Consider the following 25,000-nt stretch of genomic DNA (forward strand, 5'->3'; position numbering starts at 1 on the left):
TGCATTCTCAGGCGGCAAAACTCTTGTGTCTGAGGTACCTTTGGAGGAAGCAGAATAAAGGGATGTATTATGACCATTTTTTCATTGTCTTTGCGACAGCTCCTGGTTGAACCAGGCTGAAGGCTGTGCCTCTGTTTTCTCTGAAGGACCTTCCGAGATAACGAGACTGGGAAGTATGAATGGTGGCCTGGTGGTACTGCGTCCGACGAGGGAGCGAGTTCGCTTCCGATAATCATAACAACCGGATTTTTGTTTTTTTAACTCCACCTTCCACTGGACCTTGAGTGGTGGTATGTGAGCTAGTGATTCAGATGAATCGATAAACCGAGGTCTCGTGTGCAGCATACACTTAGCGCACGTAAAGAAACCCCGGAGAACAAAATTTTGTAGAAACGTCCGTTTTGGGGGTAAACCAATCACAACTGCAAACTGGAAAAAGTATGTGAAGAAATAAAATTTTAAAAAAAGGAAAAGAAAGAAAGAAAGTAAGAAAGTAAGTAAAAAATCATGGCGCTGCAATGTAGGGACACGCTCTCCCCTGAGACAGCAGCCAGCATTTCACACCGAGAAATCTGTTGTGACAAAAACAACAACAGCAACAACAACAACAACAACAACAACAACAACAACAAAACAAAAACAAAAACAAACAAAAAACCAGTACAATGCTTTCTTTGGGGTGACACGCGCGGGAGAATATATATACAGCCGAGGAATTTGCCTCTACTTTCTTTGATATCATTTAAGAAAGAACAAAGCTTGCAGGGGAATGTGCCTATATTCTTCCAGACAGCACAGAAGAAAACAAAGCTGAAGAATGATTCTGCTTTCTCTGATACAGCTCTGGCCTGCGGGGGAGGACATGGCTAATGAATGTGTCTCTTACTTTCTCTGAGGTAGCTTTAGATAGGATAACACTGACGAATAATATTTTGTCTCCACTCTCTATGAGGTAGCTCAAGATAGGATAAGACTGGGGCATATGCCTCCGCTTTCTTGGAGGTAATTCAGGGGAGAACAAAGCTGAGGAATATGCCTCCACTTTCTCTAGCTCAGGAAAGGTGGGAAGAAGGAGAATGGTTAAGGCCTTTTTTTCTGTTCTTTCTTTTGTTGTTGCTGTTGTAGCTGATATCGTGTTCTTGAGGGTCTGAGTTCGATTCCCGTTCTCGCCCTCTTGGCTGGAAAATCAGACTGCGTCTAGTCATTCGGATGAGACAATAAACCAAGGTCCCATGTGCGATACGCACTTAGCGCATAGCTCACTGAAACAGAACCATTGGCAACAAATGTGTTGTCCTCTGGTAAAATCCTGCAAAAGAAATCCACTCTTATAGGTGCACAGCTATATATGCGTGCACTTAAGGCCTGACCGAGAGCGTTGTGTTATGCTGCTGGCCACAGGTAAGATTCTGCAGAAGAAATCCACTCTTACAGGTATACAGATATTTTCGCATGCATTTGATGATGTTGCGCCCAGCCTGTCAGGCCTTAGTCAGGCCTTGAGGTATCTGCCCAGCAAATTTCTTTGAGAAATTGAAACTGAAACTGAAACAGGGGAGTACAATGCTGAGGAATTTGTCTTTGCTTTCTTTGAAACAGTTCAACAGAGAACAAGGCTGCGGAATGTGCCTCTCAGTGGAAAGCTCCAAGTGGGAACTGGGCAGAGAAATGTACCCTTCATTCCCCGCTATTTTACTGCCACACGGCGACAGTTCCGGCAAACAGACCGTGAAGAGGGCTGTGCATCTGTATCAGTTCACAGAGATTGTCAAAGTCCCCAGACATCTGGCAGCAGCTTCTTTCCGATCTCTATCACTCTGAATGTGCCACACAGACCACAGACACAAAGAAACATGATTATAGCCCATGGGATTTGAATACGCTACCTACTAGTATTCTGTCCTTGACGCGAACAATTCTGTTACGGCAGTTTCTGTGGTCTACCATTTACTTATAACTCTACCCCTCCCCCCCCTCTCTCTCTCTCTCTTTCTCTCTCTCTCTCTCTATCTGTCTATCTGTCTACCTCTCTCTTTGTCATTCTCTCTCAGTATGATTCAAACTTCAACGTTAATATACACGGTATAGCATTTATCTTTATGGCTGTCATGTGGTTTGAATATTCATAATTATACGATCGTTCTTCCCTTCATCATTTGCCATAGCATAATAATGAATAAATGATTAAGTACATTCTCTCTCTCTCTCTCTCTCTCTCTCTCTCTCTCTCTCTCTCTCTCTCTCTCTCTCTCTCTCTCTATTTACAGGCAATAAAGCAGGAAGGAAAAAAAGACGGGAATGAAAACTGTGGCCACGTGTGTTGTGGGGACCTCCCGGTGACACCATTGCTTCAGTTCTCACGGAAACCCAAACGTCTTCCAGCAGCAAGTCCTCCCCCCCTTCCCCCTCCCCCCGGCACTGTGCAAGTCACAGACGTCATGGACCCCAAGTTACAGGCATGCTTGTGGCTTCCCCCCCCCCCCCCGACCCCCTCCCCCCGCCCCCCCAGACAAGGCACAGCACATTCCACACTCCCTCCCTCACCTCTCCCCTTCATTCCCCACCCCTGCCAGCGCCCCCTACCGGCACTGTCAGCTCCCCTCACATGATCCATTCATTGGAAGGGGGATAACTAGCTACGCACAGTGATTTCCTTTCTGTGTCTGTACGAAACCATGGCGTTTACTGCTACCGCCCATACTCAACTCCCCTCACATGATCCATTCATTGGTAAGGGGGATAACAAGCTATGCATAGTGAGTTCCCTTCTGTGTCTGCATGAAACTATGGCGTTTACTGCTTGCTGCCGCCCATCACTTCAAGCGCCCCCCCCCCCCCCCCACCCCCCACCCCGCCCCCCTCACCCCCTCCCCATCACTCTGGGTGAAAAGACGTAGAATCGATTGACGACGACTTATCCAACAGATCTGAGGAGAAAGAAAAAAAAGGGGATAATGATACTCCCCGGTAAATTCCATATATTTGGGAACATTCTTAACTTTAAGCAAACTTAGCACTGCAAAGATCGCCTCGTGCATCCCGGCCCAGTATCTTTGCCGACAGGTGTCAGCGATAGAGAACTGTTCCCATTCACAGGTTGACTTCCGTCGTGTGCGCTTTATTGTGGTGGGTGAGTTACAGAACAAACTCCAGTTCATTGATTTTGATTCATTGGATTATCAATAATCTTAATCTTTTTGCAACCTTGCATTGAAGGTTATATTTCTTTCAATGAAACATCATGTTTGACATAATTTTGCACAGTTCACATATATCACTATAAGAAAATTACATCCTTAACACATTAGGCAATTGCAATGAATTTCAATGACCATTAACTTGCAAGGGTATTTCTATTTCTAAATACGCAAAGTATAAAAAGAAATATTGTAATAAAAAAGAAAATAAATAAATAAATAATAAATAAAAATTATAAGAAAACACCACCACCAGCAACACCCCCCCCCCCCCCACACACACACACACACACACACAAACTAATTATCAGTCATTAAAAAAAATAATGATAATAATAACTGGCATGTATCAAACACATTCGACCCCTTTGCACATTTACGAAATGTCTGTAATCAATGTCTTGTAGTAAGACAAAATAATCTGAAACTAGCATATTAGATAATACGCATTCCAAGATTCGAAACGATGTAAATGAGCATAGCCCTAACCCTAACCATAACGCTAGAGCATAATGAAAAATGCCGGCTGAATTTGAAATGATTTTCTTTTCTCTTTTGTTTTTAACGAGGGTGTTATGATATTAATACTTTGAAATGCAAATAACTGATATCACGTGAGCCAAATGGGTAAGAATCCACAGAAAGGGATAAAAGTACGTTCTTTGCACATTTTCGTTTTATCGCTGTCTGTGCTGAGGCTGTTCGGTTTAAACAGTATTTTATTTGGAACATGTCACAATACAACACAAATATCGATGAACAGGACAACAAGAAAATATTATATAAAGTCCTGTTCTGACACGTGTACATACTGAATATGTGACGGACGTCATCATAAATGGAAGACGTGAACATACATGAGTTTTGAACAAAACTAAGCTGAGATATAAATAAAGTGGAAAAAATGAATAATAAACGAGTGGTGGAGGAAGAAGTCAATAGAGAGAGAACGAGAAGCATCAACGCTGGGGCACAAGCACAGCAAGACTTGGCCGACAAACAAAGCGGCGAAGGCCAACCGTCCCGCGACAAAAAAAAAAAAGGCAAGCACGCCATCATGTATTCATGTCATATATCTGAGGCTGTTTGCCGGGCTGCTGTGATCTGATGACCATGAATAAATCCTGAAAAGTGTGGGTGTTGGCTGACCATTGTGCAATACTGTTTGTCAGTGTGATTTTCTTTAAAAAAAAATTGCTTGCTATTCTTCTTTTTTTTCCCTGGCACCCTCACCTTATACACAAGTACAGCTGTCGTCACCACCAATGGGCAGCCTTGAAATGGACCCTTTGCGGCAGACTGGGCAATAAGCAACATGATTTGATCACTAATAGTGGATTTGTTTGCAATTCCTTGCGTTTTGTCCAAGGAACTCTTTATCTGCTTTGACCTGAAGATGTTTATTTTCAGCTCTGATTATGGGCCTACACGGTCAGTTGGTTTAAAAATAGATAAATGAGAGAATGAGTAAATCAGTAAAAACGATGAATGAATGAACCAGTCAATCATTACCAGCTCAAGCATGAGTTTTTATTTTCCACACCGCTTTGTAGGGTTGTTCCCCTTGGTTAAAGAGCGGTCAGTGACTTTGACTCTCTCTCTCTCTCTCTCTCTCTCTCTTAAGTGACAACCACTCAGCCAGATCGTTTCCACGGTCACCAAGTTTGTCTCCTTATGTCTTGCACTTTCTGTTTCAGTACCAAGGGGGTGTCAAAGTGTGCGGACTGATCCACACACGCCAGAAAACAGCTGCTTAAAAAGGGTGACGTGGGTGTGAAGCAGTTGGTCTGACGCACCGCATACACCCAACGAGCTAGTAAGGACTTTGAGAGCCTCCACTACTCTAGGTGTATGAACAAAAAGGGAGGAAGCAAGGTGGCAGAATGGTCATGACGTTTATCTGCCATTTCAGTGACCGTGAGGTTCTCGGTTCGAATCCCGCTCTCGCCCTTTCTCCCACGTTTGACTGGAAAATCAAACTGCATGAGCGTCTTTGTCATTCGGATGAAACAGCATACCGAGGTCCCGTGTGCAGCACGCACATGCTGCACTGGAAAAAAGAAAGAAAGAAAGAAAGAAAGAAGAAGAGCCCACGACAACAAAAGTCTTGTCCTCTGGTAAAATTGTATGAAATAAATCCGCTCTGGTAGGTACACAAATGTACTCTGCATGCACTCGAGGCCCGGCTAGCGTGATGGGTTATGCTTCTGTCAGGCATCTGCCTAGCTGATATGGTGTGATGTATAATACGGAAATTGTCCGAACGCAGCGACGCCTCTGTGAGAACATTATGTTTTGCCGTCCTCAAGACGCTTACTACAGAGCTTCGAACGCCACAGCTCTTCATATTTTCAACCGAATAAAACAGCGTATTGAAATAAAATCTTGGCATGTTTTGAGTGGTCCGTGATTTATTGTGGTCCACACCAAAAATGCTCAGCCCCCAAAGTAAGCCTACAGCGCCACCACGCGGCATGCAGGCATGGTCAGAGGACACACTGGCCTACATAGTCGACGTCAACATCCTGTTTACACTGTCTCCATGCTTATGGAAAACGCTCAGTCTGAAAAAAACAAACAAACATGCGTTGCCAGTTCGTCAGTTCCACTTATATGAGGGTGTGCAGGAGGACAGAAAGGAAGACGGGGGCGGATGGAGTATATTCTTATATCGCTTTAACTCTTAAAAACTGTGTTAACTGAATCTGTCTTTTTTTCGGAGTATATTCTTATATCGCTTTAACTCTTAAAAACTGTGTTAACTGAATCTGTCTTTTTTTTCGGAGTATATTCTTATATCGTTTTAACTCTTAAAAACTGTGTTTACTGAATCTGTCTTTTATTCGGAGTATATTCTTATATCGCTTTAACTCTTAAAAACTGTGTTAACTGAATCTGTCTTTTTTTTTCGGAGTATATTTTTATATCGCTTTAACTCTTAAAAACTGTGTTAACTGAATCTGTCTTTTTTTTCGGAGTATATTCTTATATCGTTTTAACTCTTAAAAACTGTGTTAACTGAATCTGTCTTTGTTTTTTCGGAGTATATTTTTTTTATATCGCTTTAACTCTTAAAAACTGTGTTGATGAATCTGCCTTTTATTTGAAGTATATTCTTATATCGCTTTAACTCTTAAAAACTGTGTTAACTGAATCTGTCTTTTTTTTCGGAGTATATTCTTATATCGCTTTAACTCTTAAAAACTTTGTTAACTAAATCTGTCCTTTTTTGTTTGTTTGTTTTGTTTTTTTTGTTTTTGTGTCAGTCGCTATGATTCAGCTTCCTAGCGCCAGAGATTTAAACTCAACAGCAGCAGCAGAAACAGCAATAATAATAATAATATAATGACAATGATGATGATGATACTACTACTACTACTACTACTACTACTACTACTATACTACTACTACTACTACTACTAATAAAAATAATAATAATAACAATCCTCTCTTTCCGCTGTTTTAAACGTCCTCAACAAAAGTCACATAACCATTTACACCCGGGTGAGGTGAGAAAATCGGAGCAAACTGCCTTTTCCAAGGACACAACACCATGCCGAAACCAGGACCTCAAACCCTGATTACTGCTGTACACTGAATTAGTACAATGCCTGACCGATACTGTCACCTCTGTCTCTCCAATAACAATGATGACAATAATCATGATAATAACAGTTTAAATTGCGCCTTCCATGAAAAAAAACATGAAGCAATACATAACTGTCAATGTTATAGCACACACACACACACACACACACACACACACACACACACATCCTGGGACACACACAAACTATTTATATCACATACGAAGAAATAAAATCTTGACACTGCAAGCCAGTAAGGGCCCCATGAATGATGTGACTAGCACGCAGAAATGATTTTTCTAAAGCGACGTTGGACCGGTCCATCGATATTTATTTATCTATCTATCTATATATTTATCTTTTTTTTAAATTTATTATTTTTTATTCATCTATTGATCTATCTGATTATTTATCTATTTATCTTATTCATCTATCTATTTTTGTATTGATTTATTCATTCGTTTACATAAACAGTGAAAATGCCTTCTTCTTCAAAAACAACGAACGACGAGAAAAAGAGAACAAAGGTAAACTTAAAAAAAAAAAAAAATCGATAAGAAAACCCGACAAGACTCCACATCATGTGGTTCTCTCTCTCTCTCTCTCTCTCTCTCTCTCTCTCTAGCCCCCCTCGCCCCCTTCTCCCTCTAGTTCTCTAACCCTCTCTCTCTCTCTCTCTCTCTCTCTCTCTCTCTCTCTGTCTTTCTGTGCGAAAGTCACGCTGGCTAAGATACCATCGAAGACAAACCAGGGAGCTGTGACGTCACATCCGCTCTCCGCCGCCTTGGCGGAAGGGAGATAAGCGAGATGGACGGGGCCGATGGGGGCCCAGTTCCCTGAACTGACACAGCACGGGACACGTTCATTGGGCGCGGAGGTGAAATCTTTCTTGATACCATTCATCACCACACTCTTCTTCCTCTTCTTCTTTTTCTTCTTCTTCTCTTCTGCACTCGTCACAGTCCATGTGGACAACACATGGTGCCCTGAATGAACAATGGGAGACAGCGAGTGGAGAGAGAGACAGGAGGATGGAGGTGAGGGGGGAGGGTGTGTGTGATGATTTGGGATGGAGACAGAGACAGACAGGAACAGAGATACGTTGTGAGAGGAATGGATGAATGAATGAATGAACAAATGGATACATAAATGGATGAATGAATGAATGAATGAATGGACGGATGGATATATAAATGAATGAATGAATGAATGGACGGATGGATACATAAATGGATGAATGAATGAATGAATGAATAGACGGATAGATACATAAATGGATGAATGAATGAATGAGCGATTCTCGTTACCTCTCGGCCATCACTCCACTGTACTCTCTTGTCACCATGTGTTTCTTGCACTTACGCGCTGAGACCGTGATCTTTCCAGGACATCAGGACATCCGAAAGGCTAGCTCCTAAACAACTAATCTAGACTTGGTTGTTGCAAGTGTGTGTGGAGGGCGGTGAGGGGGTGGGGGTGGGGGTAGGGTTGGGGTGTGGAGCGGTAGCCTAATGGTAACACGACCGATTGTAGGAAACGAGCGTGCAGAGTCTTTATTCGGAATGGGACTTTTACACCCCACCCCCCACACCCGCACTCTCCACTAGTGGCATCTTGAGTGGTGGTCCGGGTGCTAGTCTTTCGGATGATACAATACAGTAGGTCCTGTGTGCAGCATGCAAGTGAAAACCCACGGCAAAGTTCTGTGGAAAAAGAAATACACGTTCAACTAAAAGAAATGCATCCGCAGAAGAAAGAAAAACAGCATCAGAGCAAAGAAATAAGTGTACAATGATAAATGGATATATGATTATGTATAAACAATCACACACAAACACACAAACACAAACACACACACACACACACACACACACACACATATATATATATATATATATATATATATATATATATATATATATATATATTGCACTGTGGCAACGCGCTCTCACAGGGAGGGAAGAGCAGTCAAAATTGCACACTTAGATATATGCAGTGACCCCCCCACCCCCCCCCCCCCCCAACCCCCTCCTCCCACCTCCAAAAAAAAAGGAGTATTTTTCATACAGTAATACTCACCAGGGTCACAGCACCCTGGAGATTGCTGTGGGGACGTCTGGCCCCTCAGGTCTGCAGGAAAGAGGGTGGGGGGGGGAGTTAATGGTAGGGGTGTGGAGGTGGGATGAGGATGGAATGGAGGTGGGGATGGGGAAGAGGCAGTGAGGGGTGTAGGGGGTGAGAAAGGAAGTGATAACGACCCCAGCAAGACGCGGTGACTGGTACCGCAGGCAGTTGGTGCGGTCATGACAGGATGTGAAACTGACGGCGCTGTCTACTGGTTTTCGCCCCATATAAAAACGGCACACGCCAGTGTCCGTGATAACTGCTGTTAAACACACAACACGGAGTCCTCCACCCCTGAAACTACCCCTGGACAGTTTCTTCTTCTTTTTCTTCTTCTTCTTCTTCTTCTTCTTCTTCTTCTTCTTCTTCTTCTTCTTCTTTGTGTGTGTGTGTGGGGGGGGGGGAGTGCGTGTATGTGCGTGTGTGTGTGTGTGTGTGTGTGTGTGTGTGTGTGTGTGTGTGTGTGTGTGTGTGTGTGTGTCCCTGCTGGGTGTGAGGCTTCTGTTGTCAAAATAGGTGTTGAGTCTATAATTATGGTTTGATAAGTTCTTATTCATAGTTGAAACAAATACACTTGCAGGCAGACGAACAAGTGTGGCGCATCACTATGGCGACACGTTCTTCCTTGGGAGAGCAGCCCGAATTTCACACAAATAAATCTGTTAAGACAAAACAAAAATAGATAGATGAATTATAGATAGATAAATGAATGAATGATAACGGTAATATTAAGCATGGAGATATTTACCATGTCGATCAAACTGAAAAGAAATTTAACTTTAATTAAACATCCAGCAAATTTTTCAGTCCGTTTAAATCAATAAACCCTTAAGACCGAAACAGGCCACAGTTGTCCACAGTCATGGCAGACCACAGCTGTCTGTCCACAGTGAGGGGCAGACCACAGTTGTCCACAGTGAGGGCAGACAGCAATTTGTCCACAGTGAGGGCAGACCCCAGTTGTCCACAGTGTAGCGCCAGACCACGGTTGTCCACAGTGAGGGCAGACCACGGTTGTCCACAGTGAGGCCAGACCACAGCTGTCTGTCCACAGTAAAGGGCATACCACAGTTGTCCACAGTGAGGGCAGACCACAGCTGTCCACAGCGAGGGCAAGCCACAGTTTGTCCACAGTGAGGGGCAGACCACAGCTGTCCACAGTGAGGCAGGCCAGTTGTCCACAGTGATGCAGGTCACAGTTGTCCACAGTGTGGATAGGCCACAGTTGTCCACAGTGAAAACAGTCCAAAGTTGTGGCAGGGTTGAAATGTGATACACCACATTAATTGTTTAGATTAAAAAAAAAAAAAGAATAATGAAAACAAAACAAATCAAACAAACAAACAAAAAACAAAAAAAAAAAAGTGAAAACCATAGGTGGGGGTGGTATTTTTTTTCCCTGTTGTCGACAAGTTTGTTCCACTTTTAGGACCCGCGATTTCAGTTTGTTAAGTGGTGACTATACTGCTCCATTTCGCTGCGATAACTTCCGTTTGCCTTCTCTCTGTGCTGTGCGCGTGCACAACGGTCTATTGTTTGCAGTGAGTGGTTTGTACTTAATGTGGTGGTTATGATGATCACTTATTAAATCTTTCATCTGCCTATAGATAGTGTGTCTCTGTGTTTGGCATTTTGTGATTTTACGTGCTTGCAAGGAATTTTTGTTTTTCTTTATTTTGTTAAGGACATGATAATCTGTGAAGTCTGAAGAGAGAGAGAGAGAGAGAGAGAGAGAGAGAGAGAGAGAGAGAGAGATAACGCTGAACACTGAAATGTTTAATGTCATTTGCTGTAAAGCTCTAGTGACTCAGAACAAAACTGGTGTACAACTGATAAAATGGAACAAAAAGGAAATACAGAATTGAAGCAAAATAAACTACTAAGGGATAACCGACATTTTGGTACTTTATTGTAGCCAAGTGCTCAGCTGGCTACTAATCGTAGTTCAACTCACAGCACATGCCGTAAAGCGGACGACAGTTTCACTGCAGTGACGGTGTCCAAACTTAACATGAGGAGGTAACTCCTGTGGCGTAACACTATTCAGATTCTCTCTTGAGGGCACATAAGACCGTATGGAGTGGCACTGTCTTCATCTGTCTGCGGGCATGGGCGGTTTGGTCTGTGGAGTGTGCTCAGCAGCTCGAGGGTGGAGTCTTTTGCCGGTGGGCTCTGCAGTCATGAAATACTGGCAGGTACACCCATGGGGATACTTCTTTTAAGGCTGTCGCGAGTTGCATCCTGTGGTCTCTTTTGCCCCTGTTCGGGAGCAGTTATGTCCCTTGAATTCTTAATGGAGTGTCCTGTGCGTACCTGCACAAATCGTGAACACAGCGCAGGCCTCCAAGGATGGTGCAGGATTGTTCCAAGGGTGGGTGGATACAGTGCTTCTCTGGGTCCTCCCCAGCACCTACGGGTGTTTCTCTTTCCTTCTCAGATTCGAATTTGAAAGGTAAGCGTCTGCCGGTCACTTTCCGAGGTGTCGCTTTCAAGCACATATCGAGCGTGTCGCACACACAGTCAGCTGCCTAATATTCTACTGCACTGTCTTATCTCTTCTTCTCTTCTCCTCTTCTTCTTCTCTTAATATTGTAATAAAACAATAGAAAAACCCTTTTGTGACTCGCCTGCTATATGCCCCTGACCTACGCGCGGATCTTTTCTATCCTATACTCTTCTTTTCAGTTGTCGCTGGTCCGACAACGTCAAGGAATGGACCAAAATGACGATGCCAGATCTCCTCACGACAGCTGCCAACAGAACGACGTGGCGAGCTATGACATCTTCCTCATGTCCCCCCAACGACCCCAGCGGTCAAGGGAATGAGTGAGTGAATGAGTGACTCTTTAATTCAATAATAATCTAAATTCTTTTTTAACCGTCCCCTTACTAAACCACTCGGGTTAACACAACAAAAGTGGTGTCACCGACAGGATGTCGATCCATGACAAGATTGATCCAAAATTATTCCTTTTCATGTTTTCATTCTTTAATCGTTTTATCCAAATTCAAATATAAAATAAACAACTCCCTACCACTCAATAGTACCTCCATTACATTATCATTAGCTTAAAAAGTCCATGTCGCAGGAGAGACACAGAGAGAGGGAGGCAGACAGAGAGACAGAAACAGACAGAGAACGGAATTGAAATAATGATACGGACTCGTCTTGCGCAACACATAGTTTTATGTTTCGTGTGTACCGTTGATTAACGAATAAATGAATAAGAAAATTAATGCATTATTTAATCAATTAATAATAGTAATAATGACCACAGTAATCGTAACAGCTGCATAACAATAAAAGAACGAAGATATTAGCAACAAATCAGCAGAACAGCACTGGAGAATAATATAGTGTGATACCAGGTTGTAGTGTATTGGAAGGTGGAAGGTGGCAGAATGGTTAAGACGCTCAGCTGCCAATACAGAGAGTCCGTGAGGGTGTGGGTTCGAATCCCGCTCTCGCCCTTTCTCCTAAGTTTGACTGGAAAATCAAACTGAGCGTCTAGTCTTTCGGATGAGACGATAAACCGAGGTCCCGTGTGCAGCACGCACTTGGCGCACTGAAAAAGAACCCATGGCAACGAGAGTGTTGTCCTCTGGCGAAATTACGTAAAATGAAATCCCCTTTCATAGGTACACAAATATGTAAGCATGCACTCAAGGCCTGACTAAGCGCGTTGGGTTATGCTGCTGGTCAGGCTCTGCTCAACAGATGTGGTGTAGCGTGTATGGATTTGTCCGAACGCAGTGACGCCTCCTTGAGAAAGTGAAACTGAAACTGAAACTGAGTGTATTGTACTGTACTGTGTTGCATTGTATTGCATTGCACTGCATTACATTGCGCTGTATTGTATTGTGTCGTTCTACTTTAAATCACACCCGATTTCTCTATAAATATAATTCGGGCTGCTCTCCCCGGAAAGAGTGCGTCGCGTGCCACAGTTCAGTTCCAGCCTTTTTTTCTGCCTTAATGTTTTTGAGGAGTTACACATACACACACATACACACACACACACAACACACACACACACACACACACACACACACACACACACACACACACACACACACACACACACCATCAAAGAGCATTTCGGTTTATTGTCTCATCCGAATGATTTGTGTCCAGACCACCACTCAAGGTCTAGTGGAGGGGGAGAACCAGCGCGCTCAGATTCTCTCGCTTTCTAGGCGGACGCGTTACCTCTAGGCCATTACTCCACATCCATGTACGCTACACCACATCTACAATACGTATATACAGATACCTGACCAGCTTCATAACCCAGTGCGCTTAGTCATGGCTGGAGTGCATGAACATTGTGTGTGTGTACCTAACAAACTGGATGTTCTCAACAGAATATGCCAGAGCGCTGCTCTTTTGTTGCCATGGGTTCTTTTTTTTTTTTTTTTTTTTTTTTTAGCCGGTGCGCTAAAGAGCGTGCTGCACAAGGAACATCGGTTTATCGTCTCATCCGAATGACTGGACGCTCAGTTTGATTTTCCTTTCAAACTTGTAAGAAAGGACGAGAGCTGGACTCAAACTCTGACCTTCACTAACACTGTGATGGCATATAAGTGTCTTAATCATTCTGCCTCCTTCCTTCTTAAAGGAGTAGAGTCAGGGAATCAGAAAGTTTATGAGTGGTGGCGGGAGGGGAGGGGAGAGGGTGATGGGAGATATGTGGGGGTGGGGGGGAGAGGGTGATGGGTGATATTGGGGGGGAGGGGAGAGGGTGATGGGAGATATGGGGGGGAGGGAGAGGGTGATGGGAGATTGGGGGGAGGGGAGAGGGTGATGGGAGATTGGGGGGAGGGGGAGAGGGTGATGGAGATATGGGGGGGAGGGGAGAGGGCGATGGGAGATATGGGGGGGGGGGAGAGGGTGATGGGAGATATGGGGGGGAGGGGAGAGGGTGATGGGAGATATGGGGGTGAGGGGAGAGGGCGATGGGAGATATGGGGGGGGAGGGGAGAGGTTGATGGGAGATATGGGGGGAGGGGAGAGGGTGATGGGAGATATGGGGGGAGGGAGAGGGTGATGGGAGATATGGGGGAGGGGAGAGGGTGATGGTGATATGGGGGGAGGGAGAGAGGGTGATGGGAGATATGGGGGGGGAGGGGAGAGGGTGAGGGGTGAGATGGGGGGGAGGAGAGAGGTGATGGGAGATATGGGGGGAGGGGAGAGGATGTTGGGAGATATGGGGGGGAGGGGAGAGGGGTGATGGGTGATATGGGGGGGTGAGGGTGAGGGGAGATATGGGGGGAGGGGAGAGGGTGATGGGAGATATGGGGGGAGGGGAGAGGGTGATGGGGGGGGGAGAGGGTGATGGGAGAAATTGGGGGGGAGGGGAGAGGGTGATGGGAGATATGGGGGGGGAGGGGCGGGAGAGGGTGATGGGAGGATATGGGGGGTGGGGGGGGAGAGGGTGATGGGAGATATGGGGAAGGAGAGGGTGATGGGAGATATGGGGTGAGGGGGGAGGGTGATGGGAGATATGGGGGGAGGGGGGAGGGTGATGGGAGATATGGGGGGAGGGGAGAGGGTGATGGGTGATATGGGGGGGAGGGGAGAGGGTGATGGGAGATATGGGGGGGGAGGGGAGAGGGTGATGGGTGATATTGGGGGTTTGGGGGGGGGGGGGGGCACCAACAAGCCCAACCAAAGGAATGTAAGGAGTCCATTTAATCGATACAAATCTCCCCGCTTTCTTTCTTTCTTTTTTTTTTCGCCCGTGTGTGTGTGTCTGTGTGTTTGTGTGTGTGTTGTTGTTGTTGTCGTTGTCTTTTTCGCAACTGACAAAATGCATTGCATTCTCAGCATTATCAATACACCAATATGACATCAGTTTGTACTTTCGTTGCGAAAAGAAGAAATTGATATTAAGAGATAGGGAGATTGACAGGTACGGAGAAACAGCACTAGAAAGGTTGGGTAGTGGGGAAGGAGGGGGGGGAAGAGAAGGTTGAGAGTGCTGGAGTATATCGGGGGCGGGGGGGGGGGGGAGGGGGTGGATGGAGGGAAGAATAGGAAGACTAAAAGCGAAACACACGAACCGTGCACTCGAAGAGTTGTGAAAGGGGTGGGGGAGTGAGTTGGAGGGGATGGGGGTGGTGGGGGTGGGGTGAGCCACGGGTATTAGCGCGGTTGAGGAAGGGAGTGTGCGACGGAGCGGGGATGGAGACGGTGGGAAAGGGGTGGGGGGGGGGGTCGTATGGGGTCGGGGGAGTCGGGTGAGGGGGGGGGGGGGGGTTGACGTTAGTGCTAAAAAAGCCGTGCTGTCAAGGCAGGGGAAGGATTGTCTTCGCCGCGAGAGATCCGAGAAAACTTCCTCTGTTGATCAGGGCCAGTAGTGGTGGTTGTAGTGAGATGACAGCCTGCAAAGTGGTGTGATGATGTATCGGCCCTGTCTTGGCCTGTGTCAACACTACATGTCATGTCAGGTCAGCACCCTCTCACCCCCACCCCCACCCCAACTTCCACCTCCACTTTCTCTGCCTCGGCTGCTTGTGTCAACAGTGTCATGCCAGCCCCTCTACCTGCCTGCCTGCCTGCCTGCCTGCCCTCACCTCCACACTTCTCTTCAAACAACCTGTCTTAACTATTCTACCTTACCTTCGCAAGATCAGACGAGACAAGATAAGAATAATCGACGAGGGCAATAGATAAGCCACGAACATGTTATAGATCGATAGATAGAAAGATATATATATATATATATATATATATATATATATATATATATATATATATATATATATATATATATATATATATATATATATACATATATAGATAAACACACACACACACACACGCACACACACGTGTGTGTGTGTGTGTGTGTGTGTGTGTGTGTGTGTGTGTGTGTGTGTGTATACATACTCAGCTCAGTTTCAGTTTCAGCTTCTCAAAGAGGCGTCACTGCGTTCGGACAAATCCATACACCCTACACCACATAAAAGTATACTATGCAGATACCTGACCAGCAGCATAACCGAACGCGCTTAGTCAGGCCTTGACTGCATGCATATAATTATATTCGTGTACCTATCAGAGAGGATTTCATGTACTGAATTTCGCCAGACGACAACACTTTCGTTGCCGTGAGTTATTTTTTCAGTGCGCCAAGTGCGTGCTGCACACGGGACCTCGGTGTATCGTCTTATCTGAATGACCAGACGCTCAGTTTTGATTTTCCAGTCAAACTTGTGAGAAAGGGAAAGAGGAGAAATCGGATCTAGCCAGACACTTACAGACCCTTTCTTTGCAGATAAGCGGCTTAACTATTCTCCACCTTCCTATTCAGCCCTCAAAGAAAATAAGGTGAGGCTAAAGCAAAGGAAATTGTAATAAAAAATATTTTAAAAACCCAAAGGATCGAAACACAATGAAAACACATATACCAATGTAATCATGCTCTGTGCTTCCCAGTCATTTACCCTCCACTCCCAGAACAGTGCTGCCACAATGACTGCGACTAAACATTGGTTTAACTCACTCAGTACGGCCAGTCCGCTCTTCTCCTCTACACAGACCCCTCGGATGTCCAGTGGGTGTCTGAATGACCCAACCTTTAGCTTCTGTCGTCAGAATTGTGGTATTCTTTGTCAACATTCACGTCTTCAGTATAAGAGACTTCCGCTTGCAATATTTTGATGATGGTAATTGGGGTGAAACTCTGTTAACGTCGTCTCTTTCGCCGTTCGTATGGAAAGAGTTAATTAGTCTTTTCGTTCGTTATCTTCTGGGGGAAGTTGACAGAATGGATGAGATGCTCTTCTGCCAATACAGTGTCCGTGAGGGTCTGGGTTCGATTCCCGCTCTCTCCCTTTCTCCCAACTTTGACTGGAATATCAAACAGAGCATCTAGTCAATCGGACGAGACGATAAACCGAGGTCCTGTGTGCAGCACGCACTTGGCGCACCGAAAAAGAACCCATGGCAACGAGAGTGTTGTCCTCTGGCAAAATTCTGAAGAAGAAATCCAGTCTGATAGGTACGCAAATATATACGCATGCACTCCAGGCCTAAGTGTGTTGGGTTATGCTGCTGATCAAGCATCTGCCTAGCAGATGTGGCGTAGCGTATATGGATTCGTCCGAACACAATGACACCTCCTTGAGAAATTGACACTACAACAGAAACTGTCTTTAACTGACCTTGCTGTTTACCATTGTTTGGGTTCTTTCTCTGATTGCATTGTTTTAAATATGACCTTTTTCGGTCAGTTTGACAATGAGCAACATGGTTTGATTTGATGTCGTTTTATTTATATCGTATCATATCGTATCGTATCGTATCATGCTGTATCGTATCGAATCGTATCGTATTGCACTACACTGCATTGCATTGCATTGCACTGAATTGCATTGTATCGTATTGTATCGTATCGTATCGTTTTCAGTCTAATATCATCATCTTAGATGAACAGACTATAAATAAATAAACGAAACGTATCGTATCGTATCGTATCGTATCGTATTATGTTTCTCACAACATATTTCCCTGTGTGGAATTCAGGAACCTCTCTCCGGGGAGAGCGTGTACGTCGCGTCGCCACAGTGCAGCGATAACGGATTTTTTGTTTGTTTGTATGTTGTTGTTTTTTTTGGGTTTTTTTGTTTGTTTTGTTTCGGTGTTTTGTTTGTTTTGGGTTTTTTTGTGTGTTTTTTTTGTGGTTTTTTTTGTTTTTTTAATTGTTTTTTGTTTTTTGTGTGTGTTTGTTTTGGGGGGGTTGTTTTTCTGTCTGCAAATGTGTTTGTATTTTCATTCAAAGCGAATTTTTGAATTTTTTCTACATAATCCTACTAGGAACAACCCCTTTAATTATTATTGCGTTCTTCTTCTTCTTCTTCTTCTTCTTCTTCTTCTTCTTCTTCTTCTTCTTCTTCTTCTTCTTCTTCTTCTTCTTATTATTATTATTATTATTATCATCATCATCATCATCATCATCATTGTCATCATCAGTAGTAGTAGTAGTTGTATGATTATCATCATTATCAGTATTATTATTATTATTATTATTATTATTATTATTATTATTATTATTATCATCATCATTATCATTATCATTAAAAGTAGTAGCAGTAGTAGTACTAGTATTATCATCATCATCATCATTAGTAGTAGTAGTAGTAGTAGTAGTAGTAGTATTTTATGTGGGATAAATACAAGCTGCATACGGGAGCAGTAGTATAGTTATACAACTACTTACTCATGGGACCTCGGGTTGAGGTCTCATCCGAAAGACTAACACTCAGCCCATTACTAAAGGTCCGGTGGAGAAGAGGACACAATGAGTAAAAAAAAAAAAATTAAGAAAAAAAAGGAAGAAGATTTAATACAAGTCCTTATGGGATTCGAACCCGTGGATACTTACTTCCTAGTCGGGTGCTTTACCACTCGCACACAGATCCCCGATATCGGATTCTGCTTCTTCTCCCCATGAAAACTAAGTATGGATGCCTACATGTGGGGTTTGAGGGGGAGGGGGTAGGGGGGTTAAATACGGTCAAACACGTAAAAGCCTACTCGTGTATACGAGTGAATGTGAGAGTCGCAGTTCACGAACGAATGATAATAATAATAATAATGATAATAATAATGGTATTTAGATTGCGCTGAATCTTGTGCAGAGACAAATCAAAGCGCTTTTGCACCAGCCATTCACACGCAAGCATAACTGTAAAACTGAAGAAACTGAAGACAAGGAAGAGGCAGGGAAGGGTAGCTATTTTGGGAAGAGGTGGGTTTTAAAGACAGAATTGAAAGAGCTGAGTGTGGAAACTTGACGAAGAGAAAGAGGAAGTTCATTCCAATTGCAAGGTCCAGAGACAGAGAAAGAACGGCGTTAAACAGTCGAGTGTTTGTATCTGGGAATGCATAAACAGAGTGGATCCGAAGCCGATCGCAGTGAGCGAGATGGAGTGTAGAAGCGAAGGCAGCCACAGAGATAGGAAGGGGCAGATTTATGAATACATTCATAACATGGAGTGCTGATCTTGTACTTTATTCTGTGTAAGACAGGGAGCCAATGGAGATGTTGCAAAAGAGGAGGGATGTGCTCAGATCTTTTCTTTCTGAGGACGAGTCGGGCAGCAGTTTTGTATGCGCTGAAGAAGATACTGCTTCTGTGACTCTAGTTTCTACGCTACAATTTCTCGCGAGTTTGGTGTTTGGTGATCAACAGCAAAATATTATCATCGCCGCCAGCACAGTGGATGGGACGGAACAGGACCGACCGATTCGCATGTTCCCAATTCGCCTACTCCGTGATGGTGTCTCGAATCTCAACGGCCTCTTGAGAGTTTAATTCTTTATCCTGTTTCGTCATTCCCGTTTCGCCTAATCAGCCCCCCCCCCCCCCCCCCCCCCACCCCCCCCCGCCACCCCCACCCCTTCTCTGCCAAACACAAACTCACACACACACACACACACACACACACACACACACACACACACACACACACGCAGACATACTCAGTTCAGTTCAGTTACTCAAGGAGGCGTCACATCGTTCGGACAAATCCATATACGCCACACCACATCTGCTAAGCAGATGCCTGACCAGCAGCGTAACCCAACGCGCTTAGTCAGGCCTTGAGGGGGAAAAAGGACACATAAATGGATGAGTCATCAAATTAATAAGTAAATCAAAACAAATGAAGGGATAAATACAGATACAATCCGTGCAAAGACAAGTATCAAAATATGTTTGTGTAAAGATACCAGTGCTTTAAGACCGTCAGGAGAACAAAGAGGAGTGCATACAGATCCAAAAACAAGAGAGGCAAGGCCTTCAAGACTCACTTGTGATACACTTTAAAAAAAATCCAAGCTTTTTATGTATTGAGTATAATTTCAAAATGTAATGTTTAAGATGAGAAAGATCAGTTTAAAGCGAATTAATTCCCCTAGCATTAATTAATTTACTATCTGCACCAAAACGTTTGCAAAATAAATTAAACTTCCATGCTTAGCAAAAGAAGTTCCTGTTTGAACAAAAAATGATAATAATGACTGCTCTTGTTGTTGGGTCAGAATATCAGATCAAAGTGCCAAGTTTAGAGAATACAAAAAATATAAATATAACAGTAAATGCAGTTTGCATATAATTAGGCTTCTTTTTTTTTTCTTTTTTTCTTTTTTCTTTTTTTTTTTTTTTTTGGCCCATCCCATAGGTGCAATATTGTTTTAAACAAGATGACTGGAAAGAACTGAATTTTTCCTATTTTTATGCCTAATTTGGTGTCAACTGACAAAGTATTTGCAGAGAAAATGGCAATGTTAAAGTTTACCACACACACACACACACACACACACACACACACACACACACACACACACACACACACACACACACAACCGAACACCGGGTTAAAACATAGACTCACTTTGTTTACACAAGTGAGTCAATAAAAACTGCATAAGCTGAAGTGTAGGAATGGAGGAAGAATCCCTCACATCTTTTGGACAGCACACCACATGCTTTTAACTCTTACATACATTTTATCCTGCACATAAACCGTGAATGCGTGTGTGTGTGTGTGTGTGTGCCGCGCGCACATGGGGTTCTGCCGAGTGGCTTTATCACCATTTACTGAAAAATATTGTCAATGTTTTGCATAAACCTAGCACAGCCTCTCAAGGCCTGATCAGCGCGTAGAGTCCTTGCGAAGATCAGGCATTTGCTGGGTTTTTTTTTTTATGTTGGTTGTTTTTTTGCTTTTTGTTTTTTATTGTTGTTGTTGTTGCTGTTTTTCAAGCTGATATGCTTTAGCGTATATGGAGATCGGTCTGCATGCTTCAACACCTTGAAACTGAAACTGAAACAGCAAAACTGAATGTATATATACAAATATAAAGCAGCTGATGACTTTTCGAGAGCATAGGTGAATGGGCGAATCGGGATCACGTGCCCAGTTTAGCGATAGGCGAAATGGGAACAGGCGAATCGGGATCACGTGACCAGTTTAGCGATAGGCGAAATGGGAACAGGCGAATCGGGATCACGTGACCAGTTTAGCGATAGGCGAAATGGGAACAGGCGAATCGGGATCACATAACCAGTTTAGCGATAGGCGAAATGGGAACAGGCGAATCGGGATCACGTGACCAGTTTAGCGATAGGCGAAATGGGAACAGGCGAATCGGGATCACATAACCAGTTTAGCGATAGGCGAAATGGAACAGGCGAATCGGGAAGACACCGACGGGGCACCAGTGCTGTGTCAGTTCATGCTGATGATGCTCGGCTAGTGTGTATGGTAGACTGCACTCACTCAGTCATTGACAGTAATCACTCGTGAGAGTCTATGACTCCTATCAGTCCACTGTGCTATAATAATCATAGACTGCCGTGAGCCATCGTTTCTATTTTGTGCATAGTTACTTGCCTAATGTATTATTTATTCATTTAGTTCTTTTCATTATCATGTATATTGTCATTATTATTGTGGCGTTTTTTTTGTTGTTGTTGTTGTTTTTGTTGTTGTTGTTGTTGTCATTGTTATCATTATTGTTATTATTATTGTTGCTATTATCAAATCATTCAACTCAATTCCGTTTTAGTAAGGACAGACCAGAATACAGCCCGAGATCCACAAGAATCACACACACACACACACACACACACACACACACACACACACATATATATATATATATATATATATATATATATATATATATATATATATATATAATTTTATTCAAACGATGTTGTTGGATCATCAGCTTAGCGCAGTCCCCCTTCCCTCCCTCACCCCAGCATAGCCCCTCAGCCGGTTCACCACCATCCCCCCCAACAGGGGTGTGTAGCGGTGTTTGCGACTGACTGAGGTGGGTGTGAGGGAGGAGGAGGAGTCGGAGACTCAGTGAGCGAGAGGGACTGAGGGAGGTAATATAAGTGTGGACATTGAGCAAGGCAAGAGACTGGAACCTGGTCAACAGATCACTTTCAAAGTGTGTGTGTGTGTGTGTGTGTGTGTGTGTGTGTGTGTGTGTAGTCCTAGAGTGCTGTGTCCACACACACACACACACACACACACACACGCACGCACACACACACACACACACACACACACACACACACACACAGAGCCCCCACTGCCAGGACAAGGCACCAAGCACGAGAGGGTCAGCAAACACAGCTGGAATGAATATTCATGAGGAAGAGAGAACGAAGGACAAAAAGAGGCGGACTCAGTGATGGGAGTCCGCAGTGGAGCCATGCAGTAGGAGAGGTAAGGAAGGTACTAACTACTGGGGGAGGCGGGGAGATGGGTGAGGTGACATAAGCCATCACGTGGTGCGTGGCAGGTCCCTCGGTAAAGTTTAGGCCTCACCCACATACACAGAAACACTGCGTCAGTCACACCAGAGACCAGTTGCTCACTACTATTTGGCCAGCTCTCTCGCCGTGCTCTGCTTTTTTTTTTTTTTTTTTTTTTTCGTAACACCGCCCTCCATTGGTCAACTGGGCGGAGCCAGAGGTGACGGCAGCAGGAAAGGAGTGAGGGTGGTGAGGGAGAAGGGGGTAGGGGGGTAGTGCGGCGCTGTGCTGTGCTGCCAGACTAAGAGGGAAAAGAGTGGGAGGAGGGGTGGGGTGAGGGGCGTGGATGCGGAACCCTGGAAGGGGCGGGCAACTCCACTGACGGTGGCTGTCAGTCTCTGTGGCCCTGCAAGTTCCCTGACTGCCAGCAGCACGCGGCGGGGCCAGTGCGAGTGGCGGGGCCCTGTAGTGGTGGTGCACGGCGTGGAGAAGCCAGTATAAACATCGGGCAGCCCCCAAGTGGAGCTCTAAGGACTTCATCAACTGCCATCAACATCACCTCTTTTCACTACGAGTCCCTCCCCGAGCTCCTTCATCCCACACACACCTGCAGCATTGAAACTGCGAGGCCGGGCCCCTCCTTTCGCTGACGTCGCTTGGTTCATTGGAAACTTTACGCCGCAGGGTACCACTGACTACCGTCGTCAGTGTGTGGTGGCGCGGCCCTCGGGGTTCAGTCCTCCCACTGTCAGGCCCTTACCTGGGATCAGCCTTCAGTTACATCTTCACTGCCCCCCCACAACACAACACGTTCCCTGCAACGCCTTCAGCCAATGAGCGTCGCTACCCGACTCAGATAAGAGGTGCTAAGTGCTGTCTAGTACACGGCTCCAAGTGCTCTCTCCTTCTCCTACCCGCCAAGTGTTGTCTCCTAGCCACCCCAAGGGTCGTCTCCTCCACCCTCTACATCAGACAATCATCGTCATCAAGGCAGCGTTGATATCAAAAGTGCCGGGGTAAGTACAACAACTTATCTTCTCGTTTCCGTTTTTTTCTCCTCTCTCTCTCCCTCTCTCTCTCTCTCTCACTCCCTTCTGTGTCCGGGCAGCCAGTTGAAAACCGATCCACTCCAGTTCAATTGAACAGCAAAGTGATTGAGATGACTCCCCCATTGACAAACCTATCGCCACTTGATTACACCATGCGCCTCTTGTCATGTGGATGAGCTCGGTGCTCACTGTAAGGACATCATCTCTGTCTCTTGGTGTGGATGATGATGTGTTGTATTATTATCTGCTTGGTCAGGCCATTCACTTGGTGTTGCCACACTTCACTTGGCCCACTGCAGCCCTTGTTTGATCAAGATCATCCAGCACTTGTAACTTCAATTGGTGGCCACTTGTTGTTTGAGCCGAGGCCCCGTGATATGTAATGATGGAAACAATTTCTCACCATGAGTTCAAGTGAGATTCGCCTTTAGTTAGTTCTGGCAACCAACAAGTTTCTCATGATCTTTAGGCATGTATCTTTGTGGCTCCAAGCCCTAAACCCCGTGCCCTGGTTTCAGCCAGCTGACAGTCAATAGCTTGACAGTGCCACAAGCGTTTGAAGAGCAGTGGAGAGGTGTCAGCTGTTGCTCTGGCAATCCATTCCGCTGTGGTGCCATAGCTAGAGTATTGATGTGACGAAACTTTTAATTTTTCAGTGTGGATTGTTTGTTTGTGTTCAATGGTGCTCAGCTACACTCTTTGATAATCTTTTCTCACTTCGTAATCCTCCGACCACCGTTACATATCCCAAACCACTTCAGATTTTTATGGTTTGCGCCCCTTCCCACCCCATCCCCGTCTCTCTCTCTCTCTTTGTCTCTATACCCCCTCCCTCTCTCTCTTAATAAAACAAAAATGTTGTTTCCTACTGTGCTCAAACCATTCCTTAACTTATCAAACCAGTTTGTTTGAAAATAGCATACATTATACAAAAACCAGTGGACATTTGATTGCGCGTGGTGTGTGGAGACAGACCACATCTGTTGATGCATCGCATTGTCTAGTTCCCAGTGACTGACTTTAATTGTAATAATGCTATTAATAGTGGGGATTCACAATGTGCTCTGCCTCTTTAGCACATGGTCCAAAACGCGAACAGTATGGGGAAAATGGTTACCAAAATTATCAACACACGCGGGCACTATGATCAAGACTTCAGTCGAGTGTGTTAATGACAAAGCACACACACACACACACACACACACACACACACACACACACACACACACGCCATGACATCCATGAAAGCAGAATTTCCAAATGTATTTTGAGGACAGTTGACTTCTTTTTTTTCTTTTTTTCTTTAAAACAAAATCAGCACATTCCTCGCCCATTCTTGTGACAGAATAGCATCAATTTCTGAACTTCAGTTTGGTTGATACTTGGCACAGTATATCCAGCTTCATATTTATTATCACTGACAACCGTGATGCATGTCCATCCATATTGTGTGTTGTTCACGTCTGGTGTACAATGATACTTCTCTGTTCGTGTTTTCTTCGCATTACATGTTCCCATTTTTGTATGAGTTTACTCATTTATAACTTCATACTTTTCTTTCAACTGCATGTTTATTGGTGCATGGTATTGATGTGGTGTGGTTTCATGTGTGCTTGTTTTCTTTGTTTTGTTTGTTTGCAAATCATATCTGATTGGGGTTTGTGTATCTTTCCGCTGTGCAATATCTTCATATTTTCAAGGGTATAAGCCCTTTGACAGTATGAAATTTCTTCTTCTTTTTTTCTTTTTTTTTTTTAATT

General features: G+C 44.4%; 1 protein-coding gene across 1 annotated transcript in view; it reads left to right on the plus strand.

Annotated features, from left to right (window-relative positions):
• Positions 1-22,646: 22,646 nt before the first annotated feature.
• Positions 22,647-25,000, plus strand: part of LOC143293536 (uncharacterized) — a 51,081-nt gene continuing 48,727 nt past the window's right edge. Inside the window, exon 1 of the mRNA XM_076604456.1 lies at positions 22,647-23,207. The gene's annotated coding sequence lies outside the window, so the exon portion shown is untranslated. The remainder of the gene's footprint in view (positions 23,208-25,000) is intronic.

The sequence above is a fragment of the Babylonia areolata genome, chromosome 19 (genome assembly GCF_041734735.1).
Source record: "Babylonia areolata isolate BAREFJ2019XMU chromosome 19, ASM4173473v1, whole genome shotgun sequence".
NCBI classification, from domain to species: domain Eukaryota; kingdom Metazoa; phylum Mollusca; class Gastropoda; order Neogastropoda; family Buccinidae; genus Babylonia; species Babylonia areolata.